Genomic DNA, 14,369 nt, shown 5'->3' with positions numbered 1-14,369 from the left:
ATACTTGTTCTCCCCACTGTATGTTTGTTGTGAAGGAGTTGCCAATAAACGGCGCGGTCCAAAGAATGCCTGTGTCCACTCGCCTCTACTGCATAACATATATTTGTACATATCTTACCCAAAATACAACAAGAGACACATAATTGCCACTAAAAGAAAGAAAACTTACCGTAATATGTGTGGAGTACAAATAGCAATTTGCATTGCATTGTGAATATAGCATAAACGTCTCACAACTACTAATTCTCCCACGTTTAAAAGAAATAACATGAGTATGGAACGGCGCTGCCCCCAAGCGGCCGGTGGCATTCTCTTCACTCTTAATGTCCATAAACGGCCTCATATGATGTAATCTGTTTGAGGCAATATGCGAGATGGTCATTCACCCAAGCGCCAGCATGAGGGCGGCAAAACTCCATAACAACAAGTGAGCGTTTCAGTGTACTGTCATTTAAATCTGTCTGAGCGGGGCATCTGCGTTAATTGCGTCAAATATTTTAAAGTGATTAATTTAAAAAATTAGTTAACGCGATAATTTTGACAGCCCTAGTTTATATATATTTTTAATTGTCCATGGCAAAATACAGGCGGGCCACACTGATGCTCCACTAGCCACAAAATATTGGTCCATGTACCACAATTAGCCCCCGTGCTGCAAGTTTGAGACCCCTGCCATAGGCCAAGTATGTTAGAATCATTCTTTGAATTTCCCTTATTGTAGTTAGAACCAGAACCATCTTTTTATTAAAACAAGCCATTACAACAAAAATCTAAGTACATAAATAGAGCGAGTCATCTCGCTATGTGCCAATTTTGTTCAAATACACTCATGGGATGTTGTAAGTGGCTAGTTTGACAAGAAAAACATAAAACAGATATCTCCTGTGACTTAACAACACTTTAGAGTAATTGACTTGACTCATGAGATTTGATGTAGAAAGCGTACCAAAAAACAAAATGTTTTGTGCCTGAAAAACATTAAAAAGTCATTGAGTCGAGATCTGAACAGTTCGTTTTTATTATATGTGTTTTTTTAGGAATGCTGCAAAGTAATAGAACACTCATTAAATTGATTAGGACATGAAAAGAAGACTGACTTCAATCATTACAAATCGATTTTGACCGGGAGGAGTGAACGAACAGGAAAAATACATTTCTTATTTTTCTCTTCTTCTGCTTCATCTTCAGCGATGTAATCATCTTTAGAAGGGCAACAGACGTTGTTTTTACCCGATTGCTACTGCGCATCAGCGAACCAATGGCACTTTCTTATGAACGTTGACGGCAGATATAGATATACACGAAGAGATTAAACGATAAAAATTCGTGCTGCAACGATTAATCGATTAACTCGAGTAATTCGGTTAGAAAAAAACTTTGAATCAAATTTTGCTGCTTATAGGAGTCGTTTAACCCTTTAACACCGAACGTGTCGGCAGCGACGCGTTTACGCATATCGTCTTTGAAGCTTCATCACGCAGTAATTACATCACCCACGTGCTGCTGGTTGGTCTCGTTTGAAAGTGCGGAAGTTGATGTCCGCACCAGTTTTTATTTGAAGTCAATCGGCTAAGAAAAACGGGAGATAATGTCATTTGAATTTTATAGTTTTATTGCACTCATAAATATACATTAAAACGCTGCATGGACCATGTATCCATCTCCATATTGTCATCATTTCTTGTCCTTTTTCAAAAGCGACAGCTGCACAAAATACTACTTATCCCAAGAGTCGTTGTGATGTCAGGAAAGACTAACCGAATGTGATCATTTTTAATAAATTTCCGAGCGAGGAGCCAACTATTGAAAGGGAGGCATGCGAAGCAAGCAGCGGCCGGTGTCGTGCCGAAAAATGCACAACACCGGTTGGTTTGAGCGAGCGACTTTGAAACGTGCAGAATGAATCTAAAACTACATTTAGCACAAGCTAATGCATTATTTCATTAACTCAAGGAAGAAGATGAGTCGTATTTGTCGTTGTTTTCCTCTGATGAATCGGCGTCTCGGCGAGTAGAAGTGACAGCAGCGCGCTAAAGAGTAGGCTGTGTGACGTTGTGTGTGACGCACTGACGCAGCTCCGTGACCTGTTCACGAAGAAGCTTTATTGAGTGCGCCAAAAAACAAAAAACAAACAAACTTTATTGGGTCGCATGCCTGAAAAATCCAAGAAATTAAACTACTTGTCAATATTTTTTGAAATACTTTTTTTCAATGTTATATATATTTTTTCTTCACTATAATCTTTTCAATTTTTATGTAGATGTGTGTTTGAGAAGCTTGATTGCACGTATATACTTTTGATAAGGTGATGGGTACAACACCTAACTTCACAAAGAGATATCTTCCAAACCCTTTTTGTGTTAGATGATATATGCACATTTTTTTCTCACTATTTTGCACACTATATAGCCTGTTTTGACCATAGTATGTGTAAAGGCCAAAAACGCCTATGACCATACCTGCTGTTTGTGTTGAATTGTCAAACATAAAACTATTCAATCTTATTTTTTTCTATTGAATGTTTATCCTAACAAGTTGAATAAATATTATCAAGCTTCAAAACGGTTGGTCGAGCATGTTTGGTTGTCAATGGGACGTCAACTTTACAAATTTTGAAAAAAGATTTTGGGATTTTTTTGTCTTTTTGGGTCCAAAATGTGGATTATAATTGGTCAGTGAAGAAAACAACAGTTTAGACATGAAGTTCAAGGTGTCCTGAAAAAAGGGACCCAATTTGGCCATTGTAAACAATTTTTTCTTTGAAATATAAAGGCAACATCAAATGCATGCAAATTCGGCCAAAATAGGCTTAGGTGTTAAAGGGTTAATTTGAGTGGCGTCATAATGGTTTGTTTTGAAAGTGTTTGCATTTAGTTTTCTTGATTTGGGTGGATACACTGCCCTCTAATTGCAACAGTGAATATGCCATAACTTGTCTAACATGGCTAAATCCAGCGGCTCCCTGTTAAGACCAACATAATATAAGTTTTTGTTTGAGCTAATATGTTTGTTTAGAAGTATATTTAGCAGTGTTTTGTGGGATTATGTGAAGAGCAAAAAATAAAGCAAAAATAACGCGGTATCACAGTATTGCAATCTTAGCTCTAAAATGTGTTGTTTGAAAATGTTTTTTAAAAAAGTACTTTTTTCCATTTAACAGGATTTTTTTTTCACAGCATATTTGCAAATTTGAACATCAAGATGAATATCATGTTCATGTAAATAATAAAATGGCAAAAAATAAAGAACTAAAATATTTTAAATAAAATTGAAATAAATAGAATTTATAGACTCAACCCACAGCCACAGCTCAAGTTGTTCAAAATGAGAGATATAACCCTTAGTAATATAGAGTAATATATGATTAAATTGATTTAATGTAAAACACATAACACTACTACTATTGATATTAATTCGTTGAGTTTTAATGGCAAGCGAGAGCAAGAGACAGTGCATGTGAGTATGACTCGTATCATTATTTACACATTATACACAACCACCCTCTCTCAACACAGAAAGTCGCCAGAGAGAAAAAACAACACAGGCTGTATTATAGAGAAGGGCGGTAAACCGAAAATTTACCGTTACCGAAATTCTTCACGATGACAGACGTAATTTTGACCATGTCGGTAAATTTGGTAATTTAATAAAACAAGAAAATATAATCTTTTCATCCCGCTTTGACTATGTTCGGCTATGTTCATTCCCCTTTAAGAAAGCAGACAGTGTGCATACGTATGGGGTCACGTGGTTTTCAGGAAGCCAAACAAACAGAAGCCCGGTAGGCTAACGCTAGAGGCTAACGCTACAAGTAAACGAGATGGACTCAGGCTTAAGTTAGCTTCGCCAAACTTTCACCCGACATTAAGTAAACTCTTGGCAGGTTCCAGACGGGCTTTCACCCGCTGTCCTCCCTGGTTCTCGCAATTTCAGGAGAGGATTTTTTCAGTGCTTTCTTCTGGTAGCCAAGCCACAGGCTAATGCTAGCGGCTAACAGCGGTTACAATTGAACGTGATGGAGTCGGATAGCGGCTCTAACCTTGTCGAAACGGCTGAAATTAATGAGTGGACTGGGCACGGACTTCATGTAGCAATCATTATGTCGCGTTATTTGGTATCTCTGTGTGATTTCTGGTAAAGCACTCAGCATAAAGTATAATCCAACAGTGAAGCCTATATATAATATGACAGTTTAATGGCCACAGCTATTTTTCTGTATGTGTTTGCTTTATTCTGCCATCATAAAATCTTAATTGTTTCATTGGCATCAGAGCAATACAGCTTTAATCTGGTTGTGTCTGTGTGAGGGGTGCATGTATTAAAAAATGTTCTGGAAAAAAAAAAATGAAACCTTGACGTAAACATTTGTGTTGAATAATTATGTCACAGCAGCCATTACCAATAAGTTGTCTGAAGTGTACTGTTAAAGCTGCAAGTCATTTGTTTTAGAATGACATGTTTGCACAGTCGTCATATTGATTTTTATAATGTTGTACATTTTTCAAGTCATACAAGCTGTTATAAATGTTCACACTAGAATTCTTATTGTTTACAAGATTTTTTTGAATATTTAATGTTTAGACTGCATGTGCAATTGTTAAATTGAAAGCTGGTAAATAAATTTAACGAGAAACTGTTAATTTGTATTCCATGCATTGATTCAAATTTTCAAATTATATAACAGTCCGGTTGGGCGAATTTATCGTCATTTATCGTTATCGAGGTAAATCTGCTCAATTTATCGTGATACGTACTTAAGGCCATATCGCCCAGCCCTACTGTATTATGAAAATGCTATTTTGAACAGATGTTTACAATAGCGGAAAACTTTACAAAAGTCGGCCAATGGTAGAGAGGTAACTAGTTAGCCATCTTGGCAAAGCTAACTAGCCACGTTGTCTTCCTCGTTCACAAACTTATGTCATAGTATTTGTTTTATTATCGCTAGACGCACTAAACGCACTGGAGTGAACTCTCTGAGCAGGTGGGAAACATTCATGACAGTGTTTACTTACCATAAATTTTGTGTAAAGTGATGGATGATGGTTGTGTAACTGAGAAATCATGTTGGAGGTGTTGACTCAGTCATAGAAGCCAAGGCGACAGTCCAGCCACACCCAACACTGCCTCCAGAGGGCAGTGTATCCGCCATCATTAAACAAAGTAATGTACATTTGGACTTTTTGGGTAGTTATTTTTTAAGGGTTAATTCCAACTTACGCGGAAATTCGGGTACGTCGTCAGCAGTGTTGTTAATAACGGCGTTACAATATAACGGCGTTACTAACGGTGTTATTTTTTTCAGTAGTGGGTAATCTAATTAATTACTTTTCTCATCTTGGCAACGCCGTTACCGTTACTGAGGACGGAAAGGCATGCGTTACTATGCGTTACTATATTGGTCGAAAAGTCTGAGGGAGACGAACTCACAGAGACGACAGAGCAGGAGTAGGGAGGAGGCAAGAAAGTTGTGACGCCGAGCAAACGCGATGCTAGGTAGCTCCAATCATACATGTTGTAGCCGATAGCCTACAAACTACGCCCGCATGTTATGGTAGATATGGTAGACATGGTAGATATCCCATGTACTGTACATAGATATAACTAGATGCAAAATGACAGACATGGCACTAAATGAGTTAGTAGACAGGCGCCATCTTAAAGCAGTAGACTTTTTAGGACGGCTCTGTTGTAGAGAACCTTCCTAGCGAACCTAAGTAACTTTTTATCTAAAATACTTCTAAATCGGCAAAATCTTGACTTGAATCTATCTTTAAATGATGAAACAGTTTTAAAACTTTCCTATGTCGAAAGTACAGAGAAGTGAACTAATGCAATAATGGGAGCAATTTTAACAACTTTTAACAGTTGATTCAGGGTAAAGGTTTTTTTTTTTTTTTTTTGAGGAAAAAAAGAAAAAAGTAATTATCACCAATTACTTTGCCAAGTAACTAATTACTCTTACATTCAGGTAATTGAGTTACTAACGCAATTACTTTTTGGGAGAAGTAATTTGTAACAATAATTACTTTTTTTCAGTAAGATTAACAACACTGGTCGTCAGCATAGGAACGGAACTCGTTTGGAACCTGGGGACTACCTGTAATATGTATATAATGCAGGTAGTCCCCGGGTTACAACGTACCCGACTTGCGTGATTTTTTTTCCTCGACTTAGCGACGCCAGAGTCTCGTCCGCCAGAAGTACTTTTTTTTTTAATTGGGTAATACCTTATTTTACCTCACAGTATCTTAGTTTTTCTTTTTTTTTTTTTACTTTATTTTATTTATTAATATGACGGACGATACATGTTTTTGGATAGTTATTTTGAGATTTAGGGGGTAGTTAGGGGTACTTAAAGGGTTGATTCTGATTTACGCTGAAATTCAGGTTATGTCTCCGGCGTAGGAACGGATCTTTTGAATACTAAATTACTGGATAATCGAATATAAAGTGTTCAGACAATACATAACTCTTGGCCTGACACTGAACAAACATTCATACGCTGGCACCCTCCCACTTCAAAATAGATTGGATGAAGGGTTGCAGCTATCGAATAATTTAGTTGTCGATTAATCGATAGACTACTTAGTTCGAACAATCGAGTAATCGGATAAGGAACATGAAAAATAAAGTACCTGAGCTGAGCCTCAAATGGTATAATTTTTTAAAAATGAAGATCTATGTACAACAAAAGAACAATTGGCTAACTTACATACAAAAAGTCCGCTAGCTCAAATGCTATAAAATGCTAGTTCTTTTTTGCAATGCTCTTAAAAAATGGTTCAGACACATATTCCGTCAAAAAACTGCTAAATATGCCTATAAACTAAATTATGAATGTATTAAAAAACATTAGCTCAAACAAAAACTTAGCTTATGCTGGTCTTAACAGGGAGCAGTTGGTTCCGCCACGTGAAAAGAGGCAGACCAGAGAGCAGTGTATCCCCCCTAATCAATAAAACTAAATGCAAACACTTTCAAAATAAACCATTACAACACCACTTTAATTCAACAAATACTCGAAGCAACAAAATTCAATTATTTTCTAATCGAATGCTCGAGTTAATCGATTAATCGTTGCAGCTCTAATTGGATGTCTACTTGTGATAAACTTATTTCAGTTCAAGAACAAATTTCATTTTTTAACCCAATTATTAAAAAAAAGATAGACTAGATAGACTAAAAACAACAAAAGGTGATGTTTGGTTGCTTGACAAAAAACTGTCAACGTTCAACATGGACGCTGATGAATCGGTAGCAGTTGCTGAAGGCACGCAGGGTGACGTGGGAGGAGGTGGGGAAGGGTCGTGCATGTGCTTGGAAGAGGTGTTAGGTTATGGAGGCCAAAGGGGGGGGGGCGTCAGAGGGGGTCCGGAGCTCGCTAGCTGGCTGGATGACGGGAGGCGTTCCAGCAGCAGTTGTCACTCGGACTCTCCACCAAGTGTTTCGTCCACCAACGGCGACCTTTCTTTCTTTCGCGACAGGGACGCTAGCTGCCATCTTGCACCTGAATTTGGACTACCTTCTGGTTCGTCAACTGGCCTCCAGTCCTTGTCGGGTTCTTCCCACGGTAAGAGCCACTTACACTAATTTGAACTAATAGGGTTGTGGTGAATGGTTATATTAGCGGTTATTCTAGTGAAGGTTCGACTAATCGGTTCATGTGTTATGTCACTTGTTATTTTACTCTGGGATTGAGGTTTTTGCTGGAAATGTGCTGTGGCGGTAAAAGTTGAGACAAGTTTGATTACGAATAATATGTAACTATGGAATGCCATTTTTTTTTTCATGAGTGAAAAGCAAATATCTCATTTTGAATTATCTGCTTTCATCAAGGACTACAGAAATGAAAGAGCATTAAATAGTTTTTTTCTGAAGTAAAAAATAAGATAATAATGAATATTAAGTCTTTATATAATAGTAAAATAAGAATTATTTAATGATAATTTTTTTCTTTCCTTCGAAATAAATATATGAATACTACACAGATATATTTAATAATTATATAAAAATTAAAATGTATTTGATGATAAAAAAAGAAAAATTCACTGTTTTTCCCCATTTTATATTGAAATATGTTTTGTTAAAAAAAATAAAATTAAAAATATAAATACAAAAAAAATCTCTAAAATAAAGATTTTTACTCTTTTTAAAATTGAAATATATTAAAAATAGAATATTTACAATTTCTCCCACCTCATTTTTTTAATGTAAAAAAATACATTTACTATTAAAGTAACGCCGGGTAACTTTTCAACCTTTATAAAGTATTTTCATCACATTTGTGATGATATATTGACTGTCAACTAGTTACATCACAGCTCTTTTAAATCTAATATATGCATATATATATATATATATATATATATCTTATGTATATAAATTTGTAACATTAGTATTTTACTAGGGCTGTCAAACGATTAAAATTTTTAATCGAGTTAATTGCAGCTTAAAAATTAATTAATCGTAATTCAAACCATCTATAAAATATGCCATATTTTTCTGTAAATTATTGTTGGAATGAAAAGATAAGACACAAGACGGATATATACATTCAACATACGGTACATAAGTACTGTATTTGTTTTATTATGACAAAAAATCAACAAGATGCCATTAACATTATTAACATTCTGTTACAGCGATCCATGGATAGAAAAACTTGTAGTTCTTAAAAGATAAATGTTAGTACAAATTATAGAAATTTTGTATTAAAACCCCTCTTAATGTTTTTGTTTTATTAAAATTTGTAAAATTTTCAATCAAAAAATAAACAAGTAGCTCGCCATTGTTGATGTCATTACACCATGCTCACTCCCCAAACCCATAAAATCATTTGGACCCAAGCGCCAGCAGAGGGCGCCAAACAACAAAAAACAGGTAACAAGTAATAAGCAGACATTACACTGCTGTCATTTTAATCTGAGCGGGGCACGTGTGTTAATCGCGTCAAATATTTTAACGTGATTAATTTGAAAAATTAATTACCGCCCGTTAACGCGATAATTTTGACAGCCCTAATTTTACACAATACATTATTTTATTACTATTCATCCTTCACACAGCTGCAGGAAACAGAAATGTCGTTCAATCCATCTGCAGGCGACCAGGAGATCAGGATTTTACGACAAAGGCAAAACACTATCGCTTTTGTCCATGTGTGTCACTAAAATCGACCAAAACTGAAAAGTTACCTAGTGTTACTTTAAGCCTTGATAATTGCACCGGACCTATTAACCAGTCATAAAACCTCAGTAAAAAAAAAAAAAGTTGGGAGAAAATTTGATTTTTTTTTTTTTTTTAGAGCTTTAAAAAAATATATATATATTTAAAAAAAAAAAAAAAAAAAAAAAAAAAAAAAACAGAATTAGTGACCCAAGTTTTGTGGACTCATTTAAAGCAACACTAGGTAACTTTTCAACCTTTTATAAAATAATTTCATAACATTTCTGATGATATGTTGACTGACAACAGCCGCTTTAAACGGAAATGTTGCTTTACCCATCTGCAGGTAACGTTATGATTTTATGACACGATGCAGGTGTGCGCTGGTCCTTATGGGAAACGTAGCGCTGATTCCTGCAAAACACTACCACTTTTGTACACCGGCATCGCTAAAATCGCCCAAAAACTGAAAAGTTACCAAGTGTTACTTTAAAAGCAAATCCCAGTAGTTCACATTCTGAATGTATACACCGAATTTGAGGGGCATTGAAACAGAATTCCAATCCACTTTGGTTCCAGATACGAATGAATGAGAATGCACTTTTTGGATTGTTTGAGTTTTATTTCCTTGAACGGCTTAGGTACGTGACTTGAGCTTTTGACTCATCATCGACTTGAACTACTTGACTTGACAAGTCTTTCCTGTTTACATTTGAAATATTCACTTGCTTCACTGGCTTTTTTTTTTTTTTTTTTAAATCGTGTAAACAAACCTGAAAAACCACGAGGTGTTGATTGATTAATTTAAAGAGGATTTATTTTCACTAAATGTTGACAGGAAGGAGAAAATGGCCAGACCGAAAAAGACTGATAATATACATGAAGTTTCACAGTTTTGGTCATAGAAGATAATCTAGTGGCCAGGGTCACATCTGGCCCGCCATAATATTGTTGTGGTCCGCGAAAGTAAATCATGTTTCTTGCAAAATTTCTTTTTAGTTTAAAATAAACATTTTTTTTTTTTAATGAAAAACTGAAAAGACAATATTTACATTTTTACTCTTTATTGTTTGATTTAGAAAGCAAAAATAAATACAAAAATTAAGAGAATATTTGCAATTTTTTCTTTTTAGTTAAAAAAGTAAAAATAGATATTAAAAAAAGACCAAAAAAAGAATGGTAAATCCCTGATTTTCTCCCTCAGTTTTTAAAATAACATTTCTAATGACCAATAACAATAAATAAGACAAGAAAAGGAAAAAACTATTTCCCCCACCCCATTTTTTAATTTAAGAAATTTAACAAACAAAATATCAAACAAAAAAAGGGGGGGATGAATAAAACAAAAAGGGAAAAAGATTTTCCTGTTTTTAATAGAAAAAAATTATAAACAAAAAATTAACAAGACAGAAAAATAGAAAAATCCTGTTTTTTCGACCCATTTTTTATTTTAAAAAATTAATAAATTAAAAATATGAGACAAAAAATGGAAATATAAATCATGGTTTTCCTCATTTATTTTTATAATCAAAATTATTTACAAAAATAAATCAACAGGACAGAAAAAAAAAAATAAAAAATCCATTTAAAAAAATTTTTTTAAATAATAATAATAATAACAATGAACAGAAAATTTGAGACAAAATAGGAAAAATAAACCCTGATTTTTCTGTGTAATTTTTATAGAAAATAAAAATTACAAAAAAAAAAAAAATTAATAGAACAGAAAAAAAAGAAGAAAAAAAATCCAGATTTCCCCCCTTGTTTTTTTTTTTATTTTATTAAAAAAAATAATTAAAAAAAAGAATAAACAAAAAAAGTTAGGCCAAAAAAGATTCAAAGTTTTCCTTTTAAATGTTACAATTGTTTTATTTGTTTTAACTTTATGAACTCAAGAGTATCATTTATTTGAAATATCACCTGAAACGATCACTTTTATTTAATTACTTAATTACAGGAGTTCTATTGGTTACATTTTTCAAAATAAAACCATTAAAAAAAAAAAATTTAAAAAATCCTGCTAATTTTTGTAAAGAAAATGAACCGAGCACTTTAAAAAAACAAAAAACCAATTTAGTGTACTGTTACAACTAGTGGTGGGAACCTCTGGTTAGCTCACGATACGATACGATTTGCGTTAAAAGGCTCACTATAAACGATTATTTCACAATATGGCAATTATCGATACATTGTTTAGGATATTCCACAAAAAGACCCTGGGTACAACCCTGATGTCTACTGTCCCTGAAAATGGTTTAGCCTGACTTGACTTAACTTGAGTTAAATTCGTGAAAATGCGACTTGCCTTTTCCAATTTAACTTTTCGACTTGGAGTCGCTTCGATAGTGTGGCAAGGCCGTCGTCAGCTGCCGAGCCGACTCCAAATCTGCGACATGGGGTGACTGCTGGGGGATGTCATTGAGGCGGGGCGGAGGGTCTCGGGATAGATTTACGGCCCGCTCTGTAGCGCGCCTCGTAACGCCGCACCTGTTGGTTTCCCCTCTCCGCTCGCGAGGCTATTAATGTGTCAAGCATCGTGATTGGTGGGCCCTCAGCCACCTGTCATGACTCTGTTGTTTACCTTCAAAAGTCAGCGACAATATACCAAGTCGTCTTCTCGGGGCGGTTTCGATGACGCTCAGCCATGTTGATTCATTCCCGTTGCATTAGTTATGCTCCGTTTATGAGCTGTAAAATCGGAGCCGCCGCATCCACTGTATTATCTGTAGCGTCGTTGGAAAAACTCAATTCATTCCGTGGCAATGAATTCAATGCATATCACTCAAAGCAAAGGGTTTAGAAGTAGAGTTGCGCCGATACCATTTTTTTGGCTCCTGATATCTCTACCTGGCTACCGATAGTGTTTTTCATGTACTAAATGTAAACTGATATTCTATCTTGGCTTTGTCAGACGCTGCTGTAGTTTTTGGTTGCCCTTTTAATTTTCGTCTTAATCTGTGTCTTTTGGACAAAAATACTTACAGACAAATTTTATCTAGTTTTAGCCGACAATTCTCAAAATGTTTTTGTCGAGAAACTTCAAAAGTTTTAGTCCATGAATAAATTAATAAATAAATAAATGGTTTCCAACAATTTCGAATGAACAGTCTACAAGGACATCACCATCTTTGTGATGATAATACACACTCAGCAGGAAAACATCACATTAGTTTCAATTATTTCAACTCACCTGGATGATACTATGTAAATACTATCATACTACAGAATTCAGATTCTACACTAAGAATAGCTTTGAAATGTTTTTTTGCTCCCGATCCGATCCCGATCGTTTTAGTTTGAGTATCTGCCGATCCCGATATTTCCCGATCCGATTGCTTTTTTTTTTTTTGCTCCTGATTCAATTCCAATCATTCCCGATAATTTTCCCCGATCATATACATTTTGGCAATGCATTAAGAAAAAAATGAATAAAACTCGGACGAATATATACAGTGCCTTGCAAAAGTATTCGGGCCCCCTTGAATCTTGCAACCTTTCGCCACATTTCAGGCTTCAAACATAAAGATATGAAATTTAATTTTTTTGTCAAGAATCAACAACAAGTGGGACACGATCGTGAAGTGGAACAACATTTATTGGATAATTTAAACTTTTTTAACAAATAAAAAACTGAAAAGTGGGGCGTGCAATATTATTTGGCCCCTTTACCTTCAGTGCAGCAAACTCACTCCAGAAGTTCAGTGAGGATCTCTGAATGATCCAATGTTGTCCTAAATGACCGATGATGATAAATAGAATCCACCTGTGTGTAATCAAGTCTCCGTGTAAATACACCTGCTCTGTGATAGTCTCAGGGTTCTGTTTAAAGTGCAGAGAGCATTATGAAAACCAAGGAACACCCCAGGCAGGTCCGAGATACTGTTGTGGAGAAGTTTAAAGCCGGATTTGGATACAAAAAGATTTCCCAAGCTTTAAACATCTCAAGGAGCACTGTGCAAGCCATCATATTGAAATTGGAAGGAGCATCAGACCACTGCAAATTTACCAAGACCCGGCCGTCCTTCCAAACTTTCTTCTCAAACAAGGAGAAAACTGATCAGAGATGCAGCCAAGAGGCCCATGATCACTCTGGATGAACTGCAGAGATCTACAGCTGAGGTGGGAGAGTCTGTCCATAGGACAACAATCAGTCGTACACTGCACAAATCTGGCCTTTATGGAAGAGTGGCAAGAAGAAAGCCATTTCTCAAAGATATCCATAAAAAGTCTCGTTTAAAGTTTGCCACAAGCCACCTGGGAGACACACCAAACATGTGGAAGAAGGTGCTCTGGTCAGATGAAACCAAAATGGAACTTTTTGGCCACAATGCAAAACGATATGTTTGGCGTAAAAGCAACACAGCTCATCACCCTGAACACACCATCCCCACTGTCAAACATGGTGGTGGCAGCATCATGGTTTGGGCCTGCTTTTCTTCAGCAGGGACAGGGAAGATGGTTAAAATTGACGGGAAGATGGATGCAGCCAAATACAGGAACATTCTGGAAGAAAACCTGTTGGTATCTGCACAAGACCTGAGACTGGGACGGAGATTTATCTTCCAACAGGACAATGATCCAAAACATAAAGCCAAATCTACAATGGAATGCTTCAAAAATAAACGTATCCAGGTGTTAGAATGGCCAAGTCAAAGTCCAGACCTGAATCCAATGGAGAATCTGTGGAAAGAGCTGAAGACTGCTGTTCACAAACACTCTCCATCCAACCTCACTGAGCTCGAGCTGTTTTGCAAGGAAGAATGAGCAAGAATGTCAGTCTCTCGATGTGCAAAACTGATAGAAACGTACCCCAAGCGACTTGTAGCTGTAATTGGAGCAAAAGGTGGCGCTACAAAGTATTAACGCAAGGGGGCCGAATAATATTGCACGCCCCACTTTTCAGTTTTTTATTTGTTAAAAAAGTTTAAATTATCCAATACATTTTGTTCCACTACACGATTGTGTCCCACTTGTTGTTGATTCTTGACAAAAAATTAAAATTTTATATCTTTATGTTTGAAGCCTGAAATGTGGCGAAAGGTTGCAAGGTTCAAGGGGGCCGAATACTTTTGCAAGGCACTGTACATTCAACATATAGTACATAAGTACTGTATTTGTTTATTATGACAATAAATCCTCAAGATGGCATTTACATTATTAACATTCTTTCTGTGAGAGGGATCCACGGATAGAAAGACTTG

General features: G+C 35.8%; 1 protein-coding gene across 1 annotated transcript in view; it reads left to right on the top strand.

Moving 5' to 3' along the window:
- Positions 1–14,369, top strand: part of LOC130915088 (myocyte-specific enhancer factor 2D homolog) — a 221,684-nt gene that overhangs the window by 64,204 nt on the left and 143,111 nt on the right. Inside the window, exon 3 of the mRNA XM_057834815.1 lies at positions 7,488–7,573. The gene's annotated coding sequence lies outside the window, so the exon portion shown is untranslated. The remainder of the gene's footprint in view (positions 1–7,487; positions 7,574–14,369) is intronic.

The sequence above is a fragment of the Corythoichthys intestinalis genome, chromosome 4, assembly GCF_030265065.1.
Source record: "Corythoichthys intestinalis isolate RoL2023-P3 chromosome 4, ASM3026506v1, whole genome shotgun sequence".
NCBI classification, from domain to species: domain Eukaryota; kingdom Metazoa; phylum Chordata; class Actinopteri; order Syngnathiformes; family Syngnathidae; genus Corythoichthys; species Corythoichthys intestinalis.
The sequence above is the reverse complement of the archived record's forward strand: the minus strand, read 5'-3'. Positions and strand labels throughout refer to the sequence as shown.